A 27,894-nucleotide genomic window follows, 5' to 3' on the forward strand; every position below is an offset into this window, starting at 1 on the left:
TTTTAACACAAGTTTTTAAAAAGAAAACTAAATGAGGGGCGCCTGGGTGGCTCGGTTGGTTAAGCCCTGACCTTGGCTCAGGGGATGATCTCACAGTGTGTGAGTTCGAGCCCCATGTCGGGCTTTGTGCTAACAGCTCAGAGCCTGGAGTCTGCTTTAGATTCTGTGTTTCCCTCTCTCTCTGCCCTTCCCTCTCTCATGCTCTGTCTCTGTCTTTCTCTCTCTCAAAAATAAATAAACAATAAACAATAAAAATAAATGCTACTGAAAATAATAATTTTTTGCCTATAGTTATATAAACATCCTTCTGGTTTTTGAATCCATGCAATTACTGTTATCTTTTGCTTACATAAAATCAAATTTTACAACATTTATGTTTTTCTTTCATACAGTATATGTACTTGGTAATTTTTCTGCTTCCAAAAGAGATTTGATGGAGGCTGTGGGAGGTGAGCATCATTGGGACCTTTCAAGTGTGTGGTGACTGGCTCATACATGGGAAAAACAAACCAGCCTGGGAAGAGTAGAAAGGCCGAGATTGGGAGGTGATGAGACTCCCACCAAGAGCTAGACGAGAAAGGTATTTCCCCTGGAGTAGGTATGAGAAAAGACCTGGAGTCACATAAAATGAGGCACTCCAACAGCAGCAGTTCCTGTGTGGAGTGAACATGATTTGTAATTGCTTTGAGATAATGAACTCTTGCCTCATTTAGATTTTCATTTTAAAAGCTGCTTTATGGGGCCCCTGGGTGGCTCAGTCAGTTAAGTGCCCGACTCTTGACGTTGGCTCAGGTCATGGCTCATGAGTCTGAGCCCCCTGTCGGGTTCTGTGCTGACCGTGCAGAGCCTGCTTGGGATTCTCTCTCTCCCTCTCTGTCTACCCCTCACCGGCTCTCTCTCCCTCTCTTTCTTTCTCTCTCTCTCTCAAAATAAGTAAATATTTTTAAGAAATAAATCTTCTTTGTGATGTAAGTTTTTAATTTGTCTTTTGTTTATGTTCCTTTCCTCTTTTCCACTTAGATCTAATATCTGTGCACAGGTCCAGTATCAGTGCTTGTCTGATGATTGCTCATCTTGGAGGAGTGCTAATTTCCTACTAGAGAATATTCTGGGGAAGAAGGAGGAGGCCCAAGATGGGCAGTCCAAAGCTGTTTTAGGGTTATCACAAATGCCATCTTATCTGTTTGTTTGTTTCTTTTGCCCTGGGAAATGTCTCTCTCAGTTTTTGGTGTTCAAGGGCAAAGACCTCTGGCCCAAGTTTTTTGTGTATGATCTGCCCATTGTCACCTTCCCTCTTTCTCTTACCCAATTTCACAACATCTAGCCCCATAGACTGAAAATTAGATTTTAGACACATGGAAATACAATATGAGTACATCTTCTTCAGCTGCAGCCACTTTCTCTGTTATTCTCACTCTGTGCAAAGGATCAAGATGTGTCTTTCAGCACTGTGACACTAGATTTTATGAAAACCCTCAAGATTTTAGGGAAATCTATTTTTAGTTTGAGGTATACAGAGGTCTGGGTCAGTTCTAGTCTCCTTTCTAGTCTTAGGTCAACTTTATTTTTTTTTTATTAATTAATTTATTTTGATGCGGCGGGGGTATGGAGAGGAGCCGAGACAGATAGAGGGAGAGAATCCCAAGCAGGCTCTGAGCTGTCAGTGCGGAGCCCGATGCAGGGCTTGAACCCACGAACTGTGAGATCATGACCTGAGCTGAAATCAAGAGTTGGACACTTAACTAAGCTACCCAGGCACCTGAGGCCAACTTTCATAGCATTTCACAGATAATGCAGTAGGCATACAGGTTGTGGCTACCTCCTTATTACATTGTCAACCAAGTTTTATCTCTTGTCTTTTCATTTTTAGACAACATTCCAAGATAGCAAAAATTTAAGATGTTACCTGAAGGAATTTCTGGAGCCCTACTCTAAACCCAATCCTGAAGATGTCACAGAAGGGAGAAAGAAAATGGTGGATCTAAGAAAATATTGGAAAAACTGAAAAGTCCCTGGAGAGACAGAAGTTGGCTCCGTTCTGAGCCCTAGCTGAAGTGAGAGCCTCGGAAGGGAAGAGGCGATGGAAGATAGCATGGGTATAGAAAGAGAGCATTGATTGGCTCTTGCCTTCTCCGTCTAAACTTGAGGCAGCAAATTAGAAGCCCAGATCAATGAGATTAATGCAAGGGTGATCTTTGAGCTGAGGAGAGATGGGGAGGAATAAAATGAGTGCAAACAACTAAACAGGGCCTGGGCTTCCCCACCTTCCCTCCTTCTCTACCACTGCACACTCCAAGGACAGCTGGTTACAACTGAGGGAGACAATTCTTGGAAAACGGTGGCAAATGGAGAGGCCAGATTGCAAAGTTATTCATCTTTCTTTTATTATGCATTCCCTTTAAGACTGGAGACAAGACTAGACTTTCTCTATCCTTGACCCCGTTCAACACAGCATTAGAGTTTTAGCAAAATAGGGCAATGAAATAAATGAGTTTAAGGGTTAGAAGGGAAGAAAGGAAAGTCATTATTTGAAAATGAAAAGATCAATCTACATTTTAAAAAGTTGAATCAACTGGGAAGCTGATTGAATAAGAGAGTGTAGATAGTATCCTTAGCTCATACTATTTCTTTATACAGGCAACAACCAACTAGAAAATGCATTAGAAATCCAGGCATCATCCAGAAGAGCATTAAAAAACCTGTAAGTAGATATTTATACATAATACGTTTTTAAATTTTTTTCTTTGTCATTCCCTTTCTATTTTACAGTTGTCATATAATGTGGTTATAATGGTTAACAAAATAGGGTTCATAATTTCCTGTATATCAAACAGGATTATTATTGGACTAGAGGAGAAATGGACATCACCCAGAAATGAAAATAATCCAACAAAAATCCACAAAGCTTTTATGGAGAACTTTTTAAAATATTATTATGGGTCATAAAATAAAACCCAAATAGAGAACCATACGATGTTCACTGATGGACAAAATATTGTAATAATGTCAATTATCCCCAAATTGTTCTATAAATTCAATATGGTTTTACTAAAAATCCAAGAGTATTTTTGATACTATCATCAAATCTATTCCAAAATGTATATGGAAAAATGAAAGTCCACAGATAAAATGCTGTAGTGACCTATATTATAATGGAAAGCAGATCCTCACTGCTTTCACGCTTAACCTATCTGAATAACCTATCCTTGATTCCCATTTTATTCCTTGAGGGTTTGCAACCGCTTATGGTACCGATTACCATATAAACCAGCCTTCTTAGTTGCCAACAAGAAAATGCCTTCCAACTATTTTAAGCAGAAAGGGGTTAATTAAATGGTATGTGCAGTTTACAGAATCATTGGGAGGACTGATGGAACAGTCTAAGCTGGGCATCCACATCTGTCTGGAGCACCTCCTTCGGCTCAACACTCATACAGACTCTTTCCCATTCTCAAACTTTGAAGCAACAGCAAGCTCGTACTTAATGTAACTATCCTCACACAAGCAAGATGAACTCAACCTCCCTGGAAAATCTCAGCGTTGTTAAAACAGCAAGGTGCTACCTTATTCCCATTAAATTATCAAAAATTAGAAGGACATCAAATATTAATGAGAATGTGAGGAGGCAAACTGTGTACCGTCGGTGGAAGAGGAAACTGGCCTGGCTGTTCTGGAGAAGCAAGAGGGGTAGGGCTGAGGGTACTTAGTAAAATTAGCTTGGCATATATAATTATGGAATCCTACTCCTGGATCCATACTTTAAGTTTTTAATTTTTTAATTTTTTTATGTTTACTGACTTTTGAGAGAGAGGGAGAGAGAGAGTGAGAGGTGGAGGAACAGAGAGAGAGGGAGACACAGAATCTGAAGCAGGCTCCAGGCTCTGAACTGTCAGCACAGAGTCTGATGTGGGGCTTGAACTCACGAACCGCGAGACCATGACCTGAGCCGACGTCAAATGCTTAACCAGCTGAGCCACCCAGTTGCCCCACTGGATCCATACTTTCGCAAAATTCTTGGGGTACCTGGGTGGCTCAGTGAAGTGTCCGCCTTCAGCTCAGGTCATGATTTTGCAATTGGTGAGTTTGAGCCTGCAATGGGTTCTGCGCTGACAGGGCAGAGCCTGCTAGGGATTCTCTCTCTCTCTCCCTCTCTCTCTGCTCCTCCTCTACTTGCACGCTCTCTCTCAAAATAAATAAATATACGTAAAAAATAGCAACAGTTAAAAAAAGAAAAAGAAAAACTCTCTTACAGATCCATGAAAGACTGTACAAGGATATTCATCAAGTGTTGCTTATTGTGGTGGAGATTGAGGCCACTGAAGTGTCTGTAGTGGGGAATGATAAAGAGAAAATGATAAAGATAAAAGATAAAATGATAAAGAAAGCAGTGACTGCACACCACGGACTACTATGCAGTGGTAGAGACAAAGCATCTGATATGCATAGAGCCAAAGAGGTAGACCTTAAAAGCAAAATGTTGTTTTTGTTGCGGAGTATCTATACCACAATACCATTATGTAAATTAACACACATAAAGTATATTTATAAGTGTCTATTCATACATATGAACACATATCAAGCACATTGGAGAAGATGACCACACTACAGAGAATGAAAGTGGAGAAAAATGATTTAAAAAGGATGGGCCTTACATAGACGCATAATGATGTGGGTTGAGGTTGATGCGATGAGGCTTTTTGTTTTTTTAATGGAGGAAATGTTCTGTGATGTATGACATCCCATTTTCCAGAGTTAATCATAATAATTAAAAATTCAAAAATTGCTCCAAAGGTGCGGACACACTTCCCTTTCAAACATCGCGCTGACTCGTTTACGTCTTCAGTCTTATTCATCTCCAAGCCTCTTATTTTCTTGATTCCATCTAAGTCTTGGCAAAGGAAGGGGTGAGGTTAGAACAATCTTTCAAAACTTTGAAAATGGTTCTAATTGCTCCACATTTAGGCAGAGTTACTGGTTGCTTAATAGCCATTTAGAACTCTTTTTTGGAAAGCAGACAGCCATTCCAGGCTATAAAGGTAGTTCCAATGAAATGTTCTTTTTGACAGAAGGAAGACATTGGAGAATTCGTATGCTATTTTAGCTGGCTCTGTGATTGCAATCACACAAATCACTACATTCCAGAGAGATTTCACGAACAGGAGGTTTTTCCATTTCAGCCTTTCAAGGTAAAACATTATCTTTTCATTTTCTATATACTCCAGGGAATCAAGAAATTATGAAACGTAAGCCATAATTATAATAGCATTTCTAAGTCTTCCTTGATGGTCACAGTTAAGAAAAGGAAAGAGGAGAACTCTTTTGTTCCCAGTGACATTAAAATGCCCAGTCAGATAAAAATAATATTGAATTGGCTTTCCTTTGTTCAACTGTTGTAACCTCCTGCAATCTCACTGCCTATTTCACCCCAAAATGAGTTAGTGTTGCAGAGCAAGATAATGACTCTCCCATAAGCTTATGAATTGCTATAGAACTGGGACTGTTCGGTGCAAAGAACTGAAATGAAATCAGAAGGTGAGTTGACTATAGATTTGTCATACATTTCCCAGCTGTTCAATCTGGCCTTCTGTTCCTATCTTTGGTACTTTTATTTATGCACATGTAACACCATGAGGAAGCAGAGAGTATAAACAGCAACTATCTCTTGGGTCATTCAATTTTGGCTTTATATTTTCTACTACACTTATGACTGCTGGTCACATTTCTATTCCATTTGGGTGGTCTAATTTAAATGCGGAGTATCATATGAGGGATGGCAAGAATGCAGGCTTCCTGAGGACTGATCTTTGCTAGAGCTAAGACCTAGTGTCCATGGCTTCCATTCACTGCTGAAGGAAGACAGTCCCTTAAGTGTAGAGCCATGTTTAGTAGTTGAGAATAGAATTCTTTTTAGAAATAAAGATTGTAGGGGCGCCTGGGTGGCGCAGTCGGTTAAGCGTCCGACTTCAGCCAGGTCACGATCTCGCGGTCGGTGAGTTCGAGCCCCGCGTCAGGCTCTGGGCTGATGGCTCGGAGCCTGGAGCCTGTTTCCGATTCTGTGTCTCCCTCTCTCTCTCTGCCCCTTCCCCGTTCATGCTCTGTCTCTCTCTGTCCCAAAAATAAATAAAAAACGTTGAAAAAAAATTAAAAAAAAAAAGAAATAAAGATTGTAAGAGATGAGCCATTGGATATTAAAAATATCATTGGGGCGCCTGGGTGGCTCAGTCGGTTGAGCGGCCGACTTCAGCCAGGTCACGATCTCGCGGTCCGTGAGTTCGAGCCCCGCGTCGGGCTCTGTGCTGACAGCTCAGAGCCTGGAGCCTGTTTCAGATTCTGTGTCTCCCTCTCTCTGCCCCTCCCCCGTTCATGCTCTGTCTCTCCCTGTCTCAAAAATAAATAAAAATGTTAAAAAAAAATAAATAAATAAATAAAATAAAATAAAAATATCACTCAGGTTTGCCTGGGTGGCTCAGTCGGGTGAGTGTCTGACTCTTGATTTTAGCTTAGGTCATGATCTCACAGTTGGCGACATTGAGGCCCGTGTGAGGCTCTGTGCTGACAGTGTGGAGCCTGCTTGGGATTCCCTCTCCTTCTCTCTCTCTCTCTCTCTCTCTGCCCCTCCTCTGCTCCCGCTTTCTCTCTCTTTGTCTCTAAATAAATAAATAAACATTAAAAAAATAAAAATAAAAATAACCCTCCATGTGATTAAAAAAAAAAAAGATAATCCAAAATGATTTCTTTTCCAGGATCATTTCTTCATTAATGTGTGAATACTGTAAGAGAACAGGTGCAGTAAGTTGAAATCCACAGTTGAACTGTAACCTATGAAACCTTTCTGAACATTCCCTCATTGAAAGCTCTTTTCCTCTTCATTGCTTTTCCTGCTTTCTATTTCTACATGGCCATAAGCAGCTGAAATCGCTGGCAGATCTGGACAGTATTTACTAAAAACATGTTCTACTGTTTTACAGATTTTACAGAATCTACAGATTCTACTGTTATTAACTAAACATGAAGCTGGAAACAAATGAGAGATGCTGGAGATATGAGTTAAGTCCCAGTCTCACGGTAAATGGCACCAGACTCTTTCACCCATAGTCTGCTTGTTTCAGGAAGATAAAACCCAGTATCAACACTGTGTGGGTGATAATCTTCTGCTTTTTCTCTTTCAGACGGCAAATAGCATTCACTCTTCAAATCCCTAAATATTTTTGTGTTCACATTTTCCAAATACTTAAGGCTGCTATTCTGAGATAGTGGGAACCAGCCCAATCTGTCATCTTATCTCTCTTAAATAATGAAACCCAGATTGCCACAATCAGCTAAAACAGAATCCAGAGGTTGCCATCTGAGAATGTGGGATGTTGCTAATGGGTGAAGTACAACTTCCATAGCCAAGGCTTCAAAGTCACAGCCGATGTGTTAATGAACTTGGAGGTCTGAGATAATTGTAAGTATACAGGAATACACATAAGCCAAGAGGTTGAGGAGTCCTATAACATTAGGGATACTCTATTTGAATTATCTTAGTTTCCTGAAGTGAAAGAAAATAAAAAATAATTGAAGGGAGTCCTCTTTAGACTCATCACACTTTTCAAAGTCAAGTTGATTTTACTTGCATTGATTTAAAAAAAAAATTTTTTTTTTAACGTTTATTTATTTTTGAGACAGAGAGAGACAGAGCATGAACGGGGGAGGGTCAGAGAGAGAGGGAGACACAGAATCTGAAACAGACTCCAGGCTCTGAGCCATCAGCACAGAGCCCGACGCGGGGCTGGAACTCACAGACCATGAGATCGTGACCTGAGCCGAAGTCGGATGCTCAACCGACTGAGCCACCCAGGCGCCCCTTACTTGCATTGATTTTAAGCGTCCATCATTTCATTTCTAGTACTAATGTGAATGAGGTTAAAATGCAAGAAATTACAAGTCTTGTGTCCCTCAGCAATATTCCACCATTTGACAGAGATATACGTAGGTAGGCATAAAAAATTTCTGGATGCCTATGTCCATATTGTCACTTTTGTATAATTTTAGTTTTGTATTAATTGTATTTTCTAACTTTCCTTCAGTAAACACGTACTTAGGTTTTATATTTTAGATTTTATAAATATATTTTTATTTGTATATTTATTCTTATTGAATAATAAGAAAGTTTAAAACATATTTAAGAGGATCAAATGAAAAATAGAAAGCCAATCATTATCGTTTAAGACTCAGTCTGTAAAATTCTAATGCAAGGACACACACACACACACACACACACTGCATCTGAAGCCAGGAGAAACACATGATCTAATTTATTCCTGTGGGAGAGTATTATGATTAAGACAATGTTTTGGGAAACACATGATTTCCATTCTCGTATGTATAGTGAAGGGGTGAAGGGTCAGGAGCGCCCCCAATGGCTTATGGTTCTAAAGGAAAGGAACATAGTCAGTGTGCCCTGCAAACCTGTGAAGGCAGGAAACATGTCAGCCATCTTCACTAATGTATTTCCAGAGCTTAGCACAATGCCTGTTTATTCGCTGGCAGTATGGAGTTAATCATACCTACCTTTCAGTTGTTAGGAGGATTAAATGAACACAGGATTGAGATAATATAGTATTTGACTGGTCTGGTTGTCTATTGTGTAACAAACAACCCAAGGTGTTGTGGCCGGAAATAACCACAATTATTATTTTGCCCTGTCGTTTAGGCCGGGCGCAGTGGAAATAGCTTGCTCCTGCTTCATTCGGGCTTCAGGTGGGGCGGTTTGAAAACAAAGCCTGTAATCACCTGCAGGCTCAAGGCTTGCTCACTCATAGCTGTGGTGGTGATGCTGCCGTCAGTTGAGTCTGATTGGGGGGCTGTCAAGCGAGAGCACTTACATGTGACCTCCCCTTGTGGCCTGAGCTTCCTCACAATGTCATCCTTGGGTTGGAAGAGTGAATGTCCCAAGACTGAGAGCCAGAGAGAACTCCTGTGATCTTGCCTTGGAAGTTTGCAGTGTTACCTCTGCCGCGTTGTCTTTGTTTAGGCGACATTCACAGTGGTCACCTCAACTTCAAGAAGAAGGAAAGTAGACTCTACTGCTTGATGAAAAGTGGTGTGCAGGACCAGGAATATGGCTGTGGCCTTTTATTTGAAAATACTCTTGACATCCTGACGCACAATGGGGTACTGAAAATTTAACATAATTTTTATGTTAAGATGAGATGTTGGCTAGGTGTGATTAATCATTCTATTTCTGGTTAGGCTAACTTTCCTCAAATATGTCACTTTTTAATGATGGTGTAGCCTTTTATTTATTTATTTTAACGTTTATTTATTTTTTTTTAATTTTTTTTAACGTTTATTTATTTTTGAGACAGAGAGAGACAGAGCATGAACGGGGGAGGGGCAGAGAGAGAGAGGGAGACACAGAATCTGAAACAGGCTCCAGGCTCTGAGCTGTCAGCACAGAGCCCGACATGGGGCTCGAACTCACGGACCGCGAGATCATGACCTGAGCCGAAGTCGGCCGCTTAACCGACTGAGCCACCCAGGCGCCCCATAACGTTTATTTATTTTTGAGAGAGAGAGAGAGAGAGCCAGCAGGGGAGGGAGACATACAGAATCTGAAGCAGGCTCAGCACAGAGCCCCATGCAGGGCTTGAACTCACGAACCACAAGATCATCACCTGAGCCAAAGTTGGATGCTTAACTGACTCAGCTACCCGACAGTGTGGCTTTTTATAGCAAGAAATTAGATTTTTCTAGTGTGAGAAGGTCCTGGATTCCTGGTGAGTAATCTGAATTTCCAGTAGAGATTTGAGAGTTAGATCATAATCACGCCCTTTCATTCTGGAAAATTTATTTGAAATGAGAATGAAAATGAGCAAAATTACGGATGCATTTTCAAGCAAAGGCAAAAATAAGATTACTTCAGTACACGGGCGCATTTTGCTCAAGTGTGACAATGGGCAAGGGGTTGGGGGGTAGCTCTATGGAAGCAGAGAGTGAGAACAAGTGGTTACTGTAACTACACAAGTTTTCCTGGGAACAGATTTTTAAATCCTTTTTTGCGTTCACATTGGACTTCTGGACTTCTGAGCAGAATAAAGTAAAATTCCCTCCAGTGTTGAGGTAAAGGAGAGGTCTCTGCCTCCACTATTTGGACAGCTGGAACCCCCTCTCTTTAACCTCCTGGAACAGACGGGGTGCCGGCTTCCAGGCCCTGGGAGTATTGCATTTCCTCCTGCTCCGCGACTGAGAAAGGTGTGAGGAAAGCCTTTGTTTTAGTCCTTTAGAAGCTAGAATGACCACAAGCAAACAGTTGTTGGATTCAGAGACCACACAAATGAAATAACCTGGGCATTAAAAAAAATCATCTGTGTTTCTGAAGTGGGAAAAAAATGCTTCAGGTCTCTGTTTAATTGGTAAGTTAGGACATGTTTCAAGATGTGCATTCATTTACTCATTCATTTAATAAGTATTTATTGAGAGCCAACTATATGCTGGGTACCAAGCTGGATGCTCAAAATAATAAGCAAAAGGAACAAGGTTCTTGCCCTCGCAGGTCTTATGGCTAGGAGAGACCAAATATGGGAATTCTGTTAGTTTTGAGGTTTAGAGTAGCCACAGTCTAGCACAGGCTGGGATAGGAGCTGGGAAGAATTAAAGTCAATGGGTCAGTTATACTATGCCACCATGCATGATAGTTTCCCTGGGGACTCATAGCCTCAAAGGAGACCAGAAAACAGAGGTGAAGTTTCATGTCCATGGGGCCTGTGTCCAGAGACTGGCAGAGACTAGAATCTGAACCTGTAATAGAATCCCCATTTCAGGACCTAGAATGGGTAGATGTGACCGCTTTCCAGAAGGAGGCAGAACACTACAGCTACTTGTAGTTGGTGATTAAGATACAGGCAGATATTGGCCTACAGCAGAGGCAACATACTTTTTTTTTTTTTTAATTTTTTTTTTTTCAACGTTTTTTATTTATTTTTGGGACAGAGAGAGACAGAGCATGAACGGGGAAGGGGCAGAGAGAGAGGGAGACACAGAATCGGAAACAGGCTCCAGGCTCTGAGCCATCAGCCCAGAGCCTGACGCGGGGCTCGAACTCACGGACCGCGAGATCGTGACCTGGCTGAAGTCGGACGCTTAACCGACTGCGCCACCCAGGCGCCCCAACTTTTTTTTTTTTTTTGAGCCACAATTATTTATTCCTAGAAATGGACTCTGAGGAAATAATCATAGGTGAGTGCAAAGATTTATTTACAAGGGTGCTTAATACAGATCTCTTTATAAGTAGGAAAAAGGAGGAAGAAGAAGAGTTGAAGGAGAAGGAAGAAAAGGAAAAAAATGGGAAGATATTGAGCACCCCTATGAGGTAAATAAATGTGATACTTGTTACTGAACAATATTACACAATCCTAAAATAATGGTTACTAAAGACTATGAGAGGTCTTTTTTGTTGTTTAAATTATACCTATGAGGGATACACAACAAAATGTTAGCAATAAGTTTAACTGGCTATTAAGATTCCAGGTTATTTTATTTTATTCTTTTTTTTTTTTTTAATTCGGATTCAAGTTAGTTAACATATAATGTAGTATTGGTTTCAGGAGTAGAATTCAGTGATTCATCACTTACATGTAACACCCAGTGCTCATCCCAACAAGTGCCCTCCTTAATGCCCATCACTCATTTAGCCCATGCCCCCACCCCACACCCCTCCAGAAACCCTCAGTTTGTTCTCTATAATTAAGAGTCTCTTATGGTTTGCCTCCATCTCTGTTTAATTTAATGTTTATATTTCGAGAGAGACAGAGTATGAGTGGGCAAGGGGCAGAGGGATAAAGGGACACAGAATCTGAAGCAAGCTCCAGGCTCTGAGCTGTCAGCACAGAAACTGATGTGGGGCTCAAAATCATGAACGGTGGGATCATGACCTGAGCTGAAGTCAGATGCCTAACTGACTGAGCCTCCTAGGCACCCTGCTTCCCTCTCTGTTTTTACCTTATTTTATTTTTCCTTCCCTTCCCCTATGTTCATCTGTTTTGTTTCTTAAATTCCACATATGAATGAAATCATGTGATATCTGTCTTTCTCTGACTGACTAATTTCGCTTAGCATAATACACGCTAGTTCCATCCATGTTGTTGCAAATGGCAAGGTTTCCTCCTTTTTGATTGCCGAGTCATACTCCATTGTATATATATACCACATCTTCTTTATCCATTCATCAGTCGATGGACATTTGGGCTCCTCCATAATTTGGCTACTGTTGGTAGCACTGCTGTAAACAGTGCATGTGTCCCTTCGAATCAACATTTTTATATCCTTTCAATAAATACCTAGTAGTGCAATTGCTGGGTCATAGGGTAGCTATATTTTTAACTTTTTGAAGAACCTCCATACTGGTTTCCAGAGTGGCTGCACCAGTTTGCATTCCCACCAGCAGTGCAAAAGTGTTGCCCTTTCTCCACATCCTTGCCAGCATCTGTTGCTTCCTGAGTTGTTAATTTTAGCCATTCTGACATGGCCGCATCATGCTTCCTACCAGAGGAAGAGACGGAGAGAAAGAGAGAGTGGACCCCCTAACCCAGTGTTGAGATCATCTCTCTCTGTGGCCCTTTCCTACCCAAAACACAGCGAAGCACTCAAAGCTCCTTATGTTCCATTTTGTCTTCTGTCTTCTCTGTGGTAAAGAATGGGTTTCAGAGTGAATCACATGAAACAAATATGGCTTTCCCTGAGTCTCTAGAGAGACCGAGTTATCCCCCAAGCTTTATTCCAAAATTTATTATTTTTTATAGCGTCACTAAATGAAAAGATCACCTGAGTGCCGGAAATGTATCCAAAATGCTTAAAAGGGCACCAAAATGTATTGGTGTCATCAAGATACCTGACAAACTTTCTCATGGTACCCTTGTACATAAGCTTGAGAAATTAGATGCCTAAGTGGCAAAAATATATCTCAACAATACTGATAAATTAACCAGTGCTAATCTGGACCTATGTTTCTCAGACTTGAGTAATATGTAGAGGTAGAGCCCTTGTAAAGGAAATCTAGTCTTAGACCTCTCAAATATTGATTTAGAATTTTAATTGTGATATTACTCAAGCATAAAAACCTAAAACTAGAAATAAGTAATTTACGCTTACAGGCCTATTCAACAATAAATATTAAAATCATAACAAATACATACAGCAAATAAAAACACAATATAAGTTAATAGTATTCATTTAACATGACAGATAAGGTTCACTGACACTAATGTTGAATTTAATTTTAAAATGATGAGGCTTCATGTCAGGTTCTAAAACTTGCAACATTCTGGCTTCACTGGTTTCCAGTGCAGAAAAGGCTTACTTGCATAAATATGCTGTACAAACTGAAATTTAAAACTCCAAGGATTTGTTTGATAGTGCGAGCTGGTCAAATGTTGTAATTTGTCAAAATTCTGTAAGCAAGAAATTCTTACATGCCAATTTTTATTAATTGCTAAAGATTAGCATCAAGGTTAATATTTTTAGGGAATTGGAATCCACATTAAATAGGAATTTAATCCATTTAGTTCTGGAAGTGGGAACAGAATTTCTTTACACTTACTATAACATTTGCTGCTAAATTGGCATTCGGGAAGAAAAGTTAAATATTATTTTCAAAACTACTCAATCAACAACAAGGATTTTTTTTGAGCACATTTCTCAAGCTACTCTGTGCTCCGTGAACACAGATCTGTCATTACATTTCTCCAGTTGGACTGCCAGAAACCTTTCTTTGTGTAGGATGCCATGAAATTATTTAGTTTCCACACGGCATGAGCACAGTGGCGGGGATAAGCGTGAGCTCAAACACTAAGATGAAGTAGCGACACTCAGTGTTAAGACAATCACCAGATGATGAAGAATATGTTCACATTATTTTTTAAAGATCATCATTCAGTGTGAATCCACATTTAAAATTCTGATTTCAAAATTATTGCTCCGAGTGGATTTTTTGAGCATTTCGTAGCTTAATGCTTGAAACTGCTCAACAAATGGTAACTATTCTATTATTGTTGTTGCTATTTATTTATTTAAAACATTTGGTTGGCAACATAGCCAAAAGAAAAGGGGCCAGTACCAGAGCAAGGATTCAGTCTTTTTTTTTTTTTTTTTTTAATCTTGCATTGACTCACTAATTCAGCTTGGATATCAGCTTGGATATCTCTGTACCTAAGGTTTCCTATCAATGAATGAGACTGAAATCTTCTAGAATTGTTGGGAAAATCGTATGGGTTTAAGATTTGATTCAATAGATGTCTATTATGTAAGATCCCCAAGGTAAATCATACGGCATTTATGCCAGTGTCTGAAAATCAAACAATGCTGCACAGATCTTAGATATTCCTTTAATAGACATGAGCCAATTTGTAGAAAATAAATTTCTCAGCAATAATAACAACAACAATAAACCCACTCAGGAACAGAGCATCAAATCATCGCCCCCTGGACAACTTTTTTGTTATTCTACCAAACTATAGTGATTATTCTAAAATGAGACTTTCTGAAGCTGAGAAAATATTCAGTGAAGGAATTCTTTGAATTCATGAATAGGCTTCAGGGAATGTAAGTTTCTGAAATGTATCCAACATTTAGTGTGTGTGTGTGTGTGTGTGTGTGTGTGCGTGCGTGCGTGTGTACACATGCGTGCACGTATCTGAGGGAGAAAGGTTTCCATCTCATCAGATTCACAAATGTGTATAAGAACCAACATGAATACGGACCACTGTTTTGGAATGAAACTCCTAACTCCTAATACCACTTGAGAATTAATGCTTCACTTTAACCTGAAACTAGGCTGTTTTTATGGAATCATTTTTCTAGGAATGCTCTCTAGGGTGCTCCAGTATTAGCTCTCACCATAATTATGTGATGCAAAGCATTAATAAATTTAATAAGGGCTTATAACATCCTTCTTTATCTTGATCAACTATAAATAAAGACTCGAGATTAAATATTGGTACATACTGCAAACCCTGAGCTGATGCACTGGACTGTGTTACTTGATTTGGAATTATAGTATTAACTAGCCAAAAATTTGTGGTGCTCCATAAACATGAACTTGACCTTTATAGATGAAACCCATTGAAATGACAGAGCATCTTTTTAGTTAAGTGAACACGAATCAGCATTTATCTGGGACTTAATAGCTGCAGCCTGGCTCTAGCCTTGTTCTTTTATTGAGGCATATTGTGAGATCCTAAGTGTGCAGTTCAATTTTGAGAAATGCTTACACTTACACCCGGTCAAGGTACAGAGCACTACTATTACTTTAGAAAGTTCCCTTGTTCCCCTTCTCAAGCATTCTCCTTTCTAGAGACTGATTTGGTTTCTCTCATGATGCCTTCCTTTATTTTAGAGTTTATCCTAATTTCTTATTTAGAAAACCACCCGACTGTAGCATAGACAATGTTTCCAACCTGTGTTTCCTAGAGTCTTAAAGATCCTTGAAGTTTGCATGGGAGCCACTTTTGGAAGATGGGAGAGAGAGCTGAGGGAGAAACTCAGAGAGATCTAGACTATTCCTCAACTCCTATTTCGACTGGAGCAGCTTCCTTTGAACTCTTTTACAAATTGGAATTCCATGTGGGATTGGTTGTAAAAGGGGTTCTGCTTCTTTTAAAATATTATCTGGCAAGGCTACTGTGCCAAAAATAACTACAGTGTTTAAATCGAGCCATTATAGAATCGAACTCTTACAATGACAGTTTAGGCTTCGTAAGACCCAAGTGAGTGAGCGGAAGTTAGCAGTTGTGCAGAATGAAGTCTGACAACACAAGGTGGTTGCACGTGGAAGCGAATAGCATAGGAATTGGGAAGGCAATTCCCGATTGTGTTCTCCAGGTCATGTAGAGAAGTTTATTAATTCTGAGATGATGCTCTCGCATTTTAGATCATATTTCCTCTAGTAAGACGATCACTTCTCCAGTACGATGATCAAGTCAATCTTTTGCCTTAAAATCAACTAAACTCAGACTGGCCAGAGACTCTTGTGACAGTATCTAACTAGGCATTACCCTATTTTCTCCCTAAAATCCAATTTCATTGCTTTGTGAATTTCAACCTAAAGTCTACTCGTACTTAGAAGTTTTCCTTCAATGTAAGAGACCATCAGTTGTGCACACTACAAATATTCTTGCGTTTATGACAGAAAAATACAGGAAACTGTCTGGAATAAAATGTATTTGTATGAATTATCAGTTCCTAGTTGCTTAAGTTTTATAAAGAACCTATTAGAGGAGGATCTTTGTTGGTTGGCTGTTTTGATGTAGCTTTTCTTTTAATTTTATCTCCAAAATGATGGGGTGTAAACACTACTATTTTATATTTGTATCCCAATTTATAGTTTGCAAAAATACCACATACTTGTTATAACAGCCCTTCAAAGTATGTATTATTACCTCCATTTTAATTTTTTTTTAATGTTTACTTACTTTTTAGAGAGAAAGACAGAGAGTGAGCAGGGTAGGGGCAGAGAGCAGGGGAGACACAGAATCCGAAGCAGGCTCCAGGCTCTGAGCTGTCAGCACAGAGCCTGACGTGGGGCTCAAACCCACAAACCTTGTGATCATGACCTGAGCCGAAGTCAGATGCCCACATGACTGAGCCACCCAGGTGCCCCTTATTATCTCCACTTTAAAGGTGAGTGAACTGAGGCACTGATAGCTTAAGTGACCTGCTCACAGAGGTAGAGAATACTAGAATTTAGTATCCATTTGAATTGCTAACTCACTAGTATTGTGTCATGTATCCAGTACCTACTACTGTTTACCTGCGTTTTTAGTACTGGTGTGTTTAGTTAAGAGACAATGAGTAGGCAACTGCCCTTATCCTGAGATCTCTGTGTCACCCCATTTATTAGCCCATTTTTAATGTTGTCTTTAGCTTTTAATGAAATTGGCATCTTCCCTCGTAAATATTTTTCAATTTTAATTTTAAAAAGCTGTTTCCATTGGGAGAGAAGAGGAAATCATTTCCAAAAACTTGAGAAAGTGCCAGGAAAAGCTAAATGATTAATTTCCCATAAACTGCATCAGGCATTTCATTTTGGCAAGTGACTCTGAATTAGAAACCTTCCTTAGATTGGAGATAAAAATCTTTGCGAGCTTCTCTGAACCAGGAAAAGGCATATTTAACTGGATGGTGGGAAAGACAAAAACATAGGAAAAGGGCTTCTGGGAAAAGACCCCCCTAGAATAAGTAGCCCCAGAAATGCCTGTTAAATGCTCAGTGAACAAGCCAAGCTTTGCTAAAAAAATGTGTCCAGCCTGATAAGCTGGCCAATGAAGGGCCAGATGATAAGCAAGGACTGAAAATATCATTTTGAAACAAATGATCACCTCACCGAATGCACCATTACTAACAGTGTATACTCTCCATCAAAGAGGAAGCAAGCATTTAGTCACACGTGGGAGAATCGGGGCTGGAAAGGAGATAGGAGTCTAGCAGAGGATAACATTACAGTCTTGGGTCAAAATGGAGCCATGAATCTGGATGAGTCATTGAAGGACTGAATTCCTTCAGATACCGTAGAGGAGAGTCAGTCAGGAGGAGGCTCACTGGCAGAGAAAGCCATTGACAAAGGGGGAGACGGGCAGAGGGACAAAAAAGGCTTTGCAGGTTGTTAGGATCCAGGACAGCCACAGGAGGGCAGCAAACGCAGCATAGATGGAAGTTCTTGAGTGTCCTTGAATGAAGCGTTTTTTCAAGATATAAATCCACCACAGAATCTACATTTAAAACTGCTGGGAGTCAATGAAATATTTTTTCATGAGTTTAATGCAATTTAATCCAAAATAACTTTTATATGTAGTTTAAAGATTCAAAGATTTATGTAGAAGTGGGTCTTGTGAAAGGATTTTCCAAGTAGGGAAAAACCAGAAGATGCTTTCTTCCTTTCCTTATTTTCTCTTTGTCTGCTATGATGGGTAGAGAATTCTAGGATTAGTAATTAAGAATTCAGGACAAAGCCTATGGCCTTTCTTCGATGTTGTGGAAAGCAGGCAGCTAAAGGTATACTAACATTTTCAATCAAAACATAGGATGAATGAAAGTGTACCTGAGGAAATTGACAATTGGTTGATGAAACTACTTAATTGCCTAATTAAGTAGTTAGTTAAACTGCTTAATAAAATTATGCCTGGGGGCTGCAATAAGGCTCCTTCCAGAAAGGACTCTCTTACCTACTCCTTGTGCTCCTATGAGTTTTTCAAAAGTTGTATGGAGGAAAAAGCCTAGATTTTTGTTTAAATCACATTTCTCTTCAAAAAGGAAAATGAGAATCCTTAACTGAAAAAGAAAATATGATTCTAGTAGGTCATCTGAGTGGTCCCCAGAATAGACATATTGATATGTTACTAGCTAATTTTGACCTGTGAACAGACCGGATTACTTCAATTTAAGGACAGGAAGACTTCTTCTTTAGGAAGACTTCAACTTTAGAGGAAGTGGATGAATCTACTCTATAATGTTGGGAGAGTGACCAAAAGACCAACTAAAATGAAAAATACTAATTTTTTTTGATAGAATATATTCCTCTCACTCTTGTCTCTTGAGGCCTGAATTCCCTGCTTTTTTTATTTTTATAAAACTCTGCTAAGGTATCAAACACAAATAGACATTAACCAGGAATTCCCATCCTAGGAAAGGATTCCCAGAAATGATCAGAGATGCAAAAGTGACTTACGTTTAATGATGTCTTAAGAGATGAGTGTTTTACTTACATTTGAGAACGTGAAAATAACACAAAAATCCTATTTCAAGCCTTTGCATGATTTGTTTTTCACAACAAACCTAGGAGAGAGGTGTTACTATTATATCCATTTTACATATGAGGAAACTAAGGCTCCAAGAGGTTAAACAACTTGTCCATGACCACAGACCGAAAAAGTGGAGTTGGAAGGGCACCTGGGTGGCTCAGTTGGTTAAGCGTCCAACTCTGGCTCAGGTCATGATCTCGTGGCTCGTGAGTTTGAGCCCCACATCTGTGCTGACAGCACAGAGCCTACTTCTTCAGATTCTCTGTGTCCCTGTCTGTCTGCCCCATCTCCTGCTTGTGTTCTCTCTCTCTCTGTCTCAAAAATAAATACACATTAAAAAAAAAGAATAAAAGGAAATAATAGAAGAACAAAAAGATCAAACACAGTGTACAACAAATTCAATTAAAGGCACATAGCTAAAATAAGATTTTTTTAAAAAGGAAGAAACAGCTCCAGAAAGCCTGGGGTTCATATGATTTTAGTTCACAGCTCTTCAGGCTGTAGAAGTTATACAAGTCCAGGAAAAGTCTTCTTAAATTTCTTATAGAACTCTGTGAGGTAAAAAACAAAATAAAACAAAAACAAAACAAAACAACAACAACAGAGGTATCCCTATAGCCTCGTGATGAAGGTAGGTCTGTCTAGATTTTTTTTTTTTTTAAACCTTCTGTTAAAGAAACAGCCAACTAACTTTGGTCCAGCTCCAACTGCTCTTTCCCCGGTCCCAGTGGAAATGCAAAGCCTCTGCCTTCTTCCTGCTCAGGCAGACTGGCAAGTCCATATTTTGTTCTTGCTTTTTTCACGAAGGCATCATTTTTCAAGAGCAAACGCGTAATTGATTGTACGCGTGCACGTCACACCCACGCCCGGGGAACCCTAACTGGATAGTCCACAAGAGGCAGTTGCCTAATTTGCAAGCACAGCCTCAGAAAGTAAAACGAGAATAACCATACCCATCAAGTTCCCAAATGATTGGGACTATCTATACTTTGCATGCCTTCTAGGATCCAGCAGCACCATGGAATTATTTTGGCTTAGAAACTCTGCTTGGGTTTTACTTTTTATTTGTTCAGTCTCCCCTTCTCAGCGCCTTGAAATGGTAGAAGTCTACCATTCTACCCAGTAGAAGTCAATGGTCCTGCTGAGTGAACCGACCCTGTTTGAGTCCCGAGCAGAAAACGATGAATCGTAGTTATTCTCAACATTAGGTGTTTTCTAAACTCTTAGCCTTGAAATGTATTGAGGCTTTTAATCTCTAAATAAACATTAAGTGAAAGTGGTATTTTGGTTACGTGACATATGTTAATTTTTAAAGTTAGGAAAAGTAGGTAAGTCTGAATGAAGAAAAGTAAAAACCACGTAAATGCTATTAGTTTAAGATAAATTCTGTTAACATATTGTGACAGGTCCTGTGGTTTTGTGTTTTTGTGTGTGGGTGCACATTTTTATTTATTCTTTAAACATTTAACAGGGATTGGTTGTGTGTAAGCCGTGCTGTAGGAACCAGGTATAGAAAATACAGTGCTAAAAATAAAGTCCTTCCTTTCATGGAACTTATATTTTAGGATATTTTATAAAAAGTGAATCCTCCTGGGGCACCTGGGTGACTCAGTCAGTTGAACGTCACACTCTTGATTTCAGCCAGGTCCTGATCCCAGGGTTGTGGGATTGAGACTCATGTCAGGCTCCGTGCTGAGCATGGGGCCTGCTTAAGATTTTCTTTCTCTCCCTCTGCCCCTCTCCCCTGCTTGTTCTCTCTCTCTCTTTAAAAAGAAAAAGTGTATTCTTCCACATCTGCAATTTTAAAACTTGCTTTTTGTCAATTTAAAATATACTTCACATCATTCATGCTAAATACAGATCTATGCAGTAATTTTAAATGACTGTTTAATAGGTTAGCATTAGAGTGCTAGCTTTTTTTATCCAGTTCCATAATTTGAACAGATAGTTTCCATTGTGTTTTGCTATTATTGCAGGAACAACTTTTTGGAGGAATTTTGTACATTGGCACATAAATAAACAGACACGTTTACTCAATTACATCTATAAGATAAATTTCTTACTCCAGTGTTTTGAGTTCTAGACTGCAGGCCTCTTTCCACACCAGTATGTAGACCTATTTTATCATTATCTTCATATTGTCTTCTATGCATAGTCCATTTTCTAAAAGCAGTTCCCTACTTATTATTATTATGAAAAGTGAAGAAATAAGTATTCTTGTGCCCATACCTGGGTACATTTCTATGAGTACTCATTCGCTTGTTTAAATAAACTTTAAAAATGAAATATAGACTTGGTATAAAAAAAAAAGTAGAGAAGTGTATTAAATGGAAAGTCTAAGCTCTATCCCATCTCCTGTTCAACTCCTTGGAGTTAAGGAGTTCAACTCCTGGGGTTAAATCACAGACATTATCTATGCATTTATTTCTTTTATGAATTTCCTCCACATATCCTGTATGCGCTAATGCTGTTTTCAATCACATAGCATCCATTCTCTCTTGTTTGCAACAGCACTCTGATTTTGTGGAGTGCCCACTCTTCCCCCAGTAAATCTGCTCCAGCTACCCTGGCTTCCCCAATGTTCTTCACACACATAAAAATGAACTAATATTCTAGTTTCAGGGCTTTTGCATTTGTCACTGCCACTGCCTGGAAAGCCTACTCCTAGATCCTCACAACTCTCCTCCTTAATCCTTTAGGTCTTTGCCCAACGTTTATCTTGTCAGTGAGGTATTCCCTAGTTGTGCCATTTCAAATGGCAGTCCCCACCATGGCAACATCTTTCTAGATAGAGCTCCTGATGTCTCTTGGGACTACATCAAAATAAAAAGCTTCTGCACAGAAAAGAAAGCAATCAACAGAACAAAAAGCCAACATTCTGAATGGGAGAAGGTATTTGCCAATGGCATATCTGTTAAAAGATTGGTATCCAAAATATATAAAGAACTTCTATAACTCAACACCCAAAAAACAAATGGGGAGAAGACCTAGACATTTCTCCAAAGAAGACATCCAGATGGCTCACAGACACGTGAAAAGATTCTCAACATCACTCATCATCAGGGAAACACAAATCAAAACCACAATGAGATACCACCTCACACCTGTCAGAATGGTTAAAATAAAAGACACAAGAAACAACAAGTATTGGCAAGGATGTGGAGAAAAGCGAATCCTCTTGCACTGGTGGTGGGAATGTAAACTGGTGCAGCCCCTGCGGAAGAAGGTATGGCGATTAGTCAAAAAATTAAAAATAGAACTACCATATGATCCAGTAATTCCACTACTGGGTATTTACCTAAAGAATATGAAAATACTAATTCAAAAACATATATGCACCCCCATGTTTATTGTGTATTACAGCATTATTTATAATAGCCAAATTATGGAAGCAGCCCATGTTCATCTGTAGGTGAATGGATAAAGAAGATGTGAGTATATATATGAATATGCACACACACACACACACACACACACACACACAATGGAATAATACTCAGCCTTAAAAAGAATGAAATCTCCATTACAACAACATGGATGGATCTAGAGAGTATAATACTAAGTGAAACAAGTCAAAGAAAGACAAATACTATGTAATTTCACTCAAACATGGAATTTAAGAAACGAAACAATCAAAGAGAAAAAGAAATAAACAACAACAACAAAAACCCAGACTCTTACATAATAGAGAACAAATGGGTGGCTACCAGAAGGGAAGTGGGTGGGAGGATGGGTAATGTATAGAATTGTTGAATCACTATATTGTATACCTGAAATTAATATAACAATGCACATTATACTGAAATTTTAAAAAACAAGCAATTTTCTAAAAAAGTGGCAGCCCCCTGGCCCCTCACTTCCACCACTCCCTTCGTGATTCTACTCTCCTCTAGGGCATTCTTCATCATCTCACTTTCTGTGTATCTTACCGATTGATTGATTGATTGATTGATTGATTTGTTATTTGAACCCTCCCACTAGGATGCAAGTTCCAGGAAGACAGGAATTATTGTCTATTTTGTCCACTGTTATATCCTCAGTGCCAGAAGAGATAATAAATAGGTACTCAACTGATATTTATTTAATACATGAATGAATAGTATTGAAGGGCACACATAAGTTTGGGGCTATTCAGACATTATTTTGAATCTCACCTTATTGAGGTCACAATGGCTGTGTGATCTTGGACAAATTTCTTAATTTGTCTAAGCTTCAGTTTCTTCATCTATAAAAACAGCAGAATTAAAATTACTTTATATGGTGTTAAAATGGATCAGAAAGATTCAATCATGATAAGTGTCTAGAACAGCAGAGCTTCCTTTTTCATCCTCTTCCTCCTTCTTCCTCTGCACTTCTTCCTCCCCCTCCTCCTCCCTTTCCTCCTCTTCTTTAGGTTACTATTTTGAAGTAAAAAGCGTAACACTGATAATTTTCTTCCCTAGAGTTCCAACTTGTTATTTAGCATCTGGGAGCTTCCCTCTGTAGTAAGCTGACCCATCTTACCCTTCAGTGTGTCCCAGCATTGCAATGCAGGTGACACTGCCAGTTCAATAGTGATCTGCCACTAGGACATTTGAATACAGGGACACCGTGACCTCCTTCTACACAGTTTGGGACAGCCATAAGGGTTGATTCAAGTTTAAAGTCACTCATGTCCACAAAAACCTGGAACAGTTCCAATGTTTCCCTCAGAGTTTGGGAGACACATTCTTGGTTCACACACTCAAACAGCTGTCTCATTCCTAGTTCACAACAGCCAGGAATAAGTTAGTGGAAGAAGAATCCCACTTGGTTCTTTGGGATTCAAGAGAAGGAGAAATGACGCATTCACATTTCTCACAGACTAATTCCCAGAAACTTCGGGTCAAGACCCCATCTCCAAGTTTGTTCATTACCACATTTCCATTCTCTCAACGAACATTTTTTTTTAACGTTTATTTATTTATTTCTGAGACAGAGAGAGACAGACCATGAACGGGGGAGGGTCAGAGAGAGAGGGAGACACAGAATCGGAAACAGGCTCCAGGCTCTGAGCTGTCAGCACAGAGCCCGACGCGGGGCCCGAACTCACGGACCGCGAGATCATGACCTGAGCCGAAGTCGGACGCCCAACCGACCAAGCCACCCAGGCGCCCCACATTTTTTTAAAAAGTAACACTAGAGGGAAGTCACCATCAAATGTGCCATGCAGATTCTTTCTGCAAAGACAATTATTACACCTAGTTATAAAGTCATGAAACTATTTATTGAGACGTTATTTTGTGTCAGGCAGCCTGCACAGAGACTCAAATCCAAAATGATAATGCAAGGGCGTGATGAAATCTACATTACAGATGAGAAAGTAGATTCAGAGGCATTAGCTATCCAAGGTCACAAACTACATAATGACTGAGCCAGGAATCAAACCCAATGCTGCCAAACTCCAAAGCCTATGATTTTTGCAATAGTTTATATTGTCTCTGGATATTATAATCTAGAGAGGAAAATACGAAGTTTGTCAATAATACAAGCTATATGGAAATTATTCAGTTGCATCCAAGAAGCATTTCTGGGTGTGTAAAACCCTATTAGGTATTCAAAGGGGGTATAACTTGAATAAGGTAAAGTCTATCTACACCTTTTGTAGGGGACGGAGCTTGAATATATGCTATAATTGAGTTAACAGCAGAGAAACTTCTCTCTACTTAGGATCAGAGAGGTCATCACAGATGATGTCAGGTATCCAAGTCTGGAAGACTTAGGAACATTTCAGCATGCAGACAAAGGTAGAAAGAACACAGGTAAAGCAGAGGCCTGACAGTATTGAGCATGAGTCTGCAGGGACAAGAGTTGAAGTGGTCTGAAGGAGTGAATGTAAAGAGGTTCCCAGTGGGAGCCACATCACTGCCAAGAAAGGGATCTATTCTGGCCTGATAGAACAGGAAGCGTGAGCCGAATGAGGCCACAGCAAAGATGTAGCAGGTGAGGACAGTGTGGGTGTAGAATGTCTGTGAATCACATTCCTGGGCATGGCCAACGGGAAGGATGTGGTAATAATATGGAGGCGACTGTTTTAGAACTAGCTGTCCCCAAGGCTCTAGGTGGAACTGTGGAGTGAAAGGCTCATTTAGATGGGCTCAAAATGTCCCTTTTCAGCAATCCAGCCTACAAGTCTGAATCGCAAAACTTTCGATCTAGCGGTAGGATTACTTTGAAATTGCCTCACTAGAGTGGGGGACTGGTCTTAGGTGACAGGGATGGTGGGGAGCAGCCTTGGCTTGGTAGTATGACCGGAGAATACATCTCCAAGTGGTACTAATGAAAGGTTTAAAATCTTCCAGGCCAGTGTGTTATCCCAAGAGATCAATGAAAGCCCTGGTGCAAAACATGGCTAAAGCAGATGCATTCGTTTTTAATGCTCTTCTAAGTAATGGCTCCTGAAAGTATTCTTTTTTTTTTTTTTTTTTTTTTTTGCAATACAACTGACATTAACATTGTTGTAGTTTTAGGTCATAATTATTTGATTTCTCCTTCTTCTTAATATTTTACTGAAGCCAGGCAGACCTAAGGAAAACTCAGAGTAGATTTAACTCAGATATTTTTGTTTTTTTTTTTTAGTCACAGTATTTATTGTTAGTTTAAACATGGAAATAGAAGATCATAAAAGCATATTATTATTCTAGTGGAAATGGAAAAGTGAAAGGACTGCTTAGACGAAATCGTACTGATATATTGTCGTTCTGAATTATTTACATGCAGTATGCTTAAACGTATTATTTGACATTGGAAATGTATATTAATAACTGACTCTGATATGTTTACTTGTGTAATGTTGCTATTAGGGTACATATCAGATGTTTTAAGCATATGGGGTTTAAATGTGCTTGTGATTGTCATGTTTTCTTAAGAGTTCTGGATATCACATACAAAATATATAGTCACATGCTTTCATTAAAAAAATTTTTTTTTGACATTTATTTATTATTGAGAAACAGAGAGAGACAGAGCATGAGCAGGGGAGGGGCAGAGAGAGAGAGGGAGGCACAGAATCTGGAGCAGGCTCCAGGCTCTGAGCTGTCAGCACAGAGCCCAACACAGGCCTCGAACTCACAAACCGCGAGATCATGCCCTGAGCCAAAGCTGGTCGCTTAACCGACTGAGCCACCCAGGCGCCCCAGGAGCTTTATTTTTATTTATTTTTGGGACAGAGAGAGACAGAGCATGAATGGGGGAGGGGCAGAGAGAGAGGGAGACACAGAATCGGAAACAGGCTCCAGGCTCTGAGCCATCAGTCCAGAGCCTGACGCGGGGCTCGAACTCACGGACCGCGAGATCGTGACCTGGCTGAAGTCGGATGCTTAACCGACTGTGCCACCCAGGCGCCCCTAGGAGCTTTATTTTTAAAACCCCATTGGCAAAGAAAGCCCAGCCGAGTGATGAGGGTCAGTGCTACTGAGGTTTGCCCCATTCTCTAAAGTGGAAGAGGCAGATTTGAGTGGAGAACACTGCTTCTTCAAAGCTACGAATGCCTGTCTCAAAGCAATGTTCCAGAGGCACATGAAACACACAGGGGCTTCACCTTTCTTATTATCAGAATCCGGCCTCATTCAGCTAAGAGTCTCCTTGATCTTGCCGGCAATGATACCGTTCCCTTCTGCTTCATGCTTGCAGAGCTAGGGGTAAAGGAATCCGGATACAGACTAGATACTCCTGCCACACTGCTGCTGCTACTACAAACATCACCCCGGCTTCAACCACTAGCTAAGATTTCCTATTTGCTAGGCTTCATTCTAAGGGTTTACATGTCTTACCTCGTTTAACCATTGTAACAACCCTATCAAGTAGCTATTATTATCTCCATTTTACAGAGGAAGGTAACACAGCAAGGATACATAAGTTACTGCTAGTAACTGGTACAGTGTGAATGATCTAACCTAATCCATGTTATCAATTAAAGCATCAACGTTGTACTCTTTTAAAAACGTTCGCTGGACATACTCCATAGTAAAATGTCCTCTAAGGAAATTGACTGAATAACTGAGTCATTTGGTGAACTTCGACCCTGTCATATTTCCCTATCCCCCCAAATAGCACAATTCAGCTTTTTTTTTTTTTTTTTTTTTTAAAGTAAGCAGATTTCTAGTCAGGAACAAAGTGGAGTTATTTTTCTGTTACCATGACTATTTAGGATTGGTCTCTTTTGTATAGTTGTTTAAAGGTAGGTTAATAAAAGGGAGTTCACATTCTGTACCTGAGAATTTTGTTTTGCTTTGTTATATTGGATTTCTTTTGAGAGGACATTACACTTGACATGAAAGTGATTTGAATTCTCTGACCCTCATTCCAGTATATAAAGAGGAGATAAACACCAGATTCCAGAAGGGCACACTGTTGCTCACCTATATACTGTAACTCGTGCTTGGGGCAATGATATTTTAAGCCTTGGAGAAAGACTTGGAAGTACAGCAGCACCAGCTGGCAGTTAAAACAAAAATTGCGGGGACGCCTGGGTGGCTCAGTCGGTTAAGCGTCCGACTTCAGCTCAGGTCACGATCTCGCGGTCCGTGAGTTCGAGCCCCGCGTCGGGCTCTGGGCTGATGGCTCAGAGCCTGGAGCCTGCTTCCGATTCTGTGTCTCCCTCTCTCTCTGCGCCTCCCCCGTTCATGCTCTGTCTCTCTCTGTCTCAAAAATAAATAAAACCTTAAAAAAAAATTAAAAAAAAATAAAATAAAAATTGCATTTCTGGAAAAGCATTCTAGTATGACTCAAGAAGATGTGGAACTCTTCGTGCAGGTAAGAGATGAAGATACGGTTATTTTCAGAGTCATAAGACTGCTACCTATGCAGAGAAGCCATTGGATGTGAGATTCTGTGCAATAACTTCCTTCGTTGAGACTACATATAGTTTACCGAAACAGGAAACTACATCTTAGCTGTGGGCCAGACAGGGAAGAGTAGGAATAAGAAATCATGCAGGCTGGAAAGAGGAAAGAAAGCAGCAGATAATAGGAAGGTGGAAGAAGGTGGAAGTCAGAGAAGGAATAAATTACAACGCAATCACCACATGAGTATAAAAACTAAAAATATTCTGATTGAAACGATCCTTTTCAGTATTCCATATAAAGTGCAGACAGATGTTCCG

The 27,894-nt window shown here is 39.8% G+C and overlaps 2 long non-coding RNA genes across 2 annotated transcripts; both read left to right on the forward strand.

Moving 5' to 3' along the window:
* The first annotated feature begins 1,877 nt into the window (after window positions 1-1,877).
* On the forward strand, window positions 1,878-6,135 carry LOC131518250 (uncharacterized). Its single transcript, XR_009264972.1, has 3 exons — window positions 1,878-2,054; window positions 2,638-2,701; window positions 5,067-6,135. It is a non-coding gene; the product is annotated as an uncharacterized LOC131518250 (long non-coding RNA).
* A 5,032-nt stretch (window positions 6,136-11,167) lies between these two features.
* Window positions 11,168-27,229, forward strand: LOC131517286 (uncharacterized). Its single transcript, XR_009264498.1, has 5 exons — window positions 11,168-11,353; window positions 16,456-16,656; window positions 22,755-22,835; window positions 24,462-24,553; window positions 27,100-27,229. It is a non-coding gene; the product is annotated as an uncharacterized LOC131517286 (long non-coding RNA).
* The last annotated feature ends 665 nt before the right edge of the window (window positions 27,230-27,894 follow it).

Source organism: Neofelis nebulosa, chromosome 7, assembly GCF_028018385.1.
Source record: "Neofelis nebulosa isolate mNeoNeb1 chromosome 7, mNeoNeb1.pri, whole genome shotgun sequence".
Classification (NCBI taxonomy): Eukaryota; Metazoa; Chordata; class Mammalia; order Carnivora; family Felidae; genus Neofelis; species Neofelis nebulosa.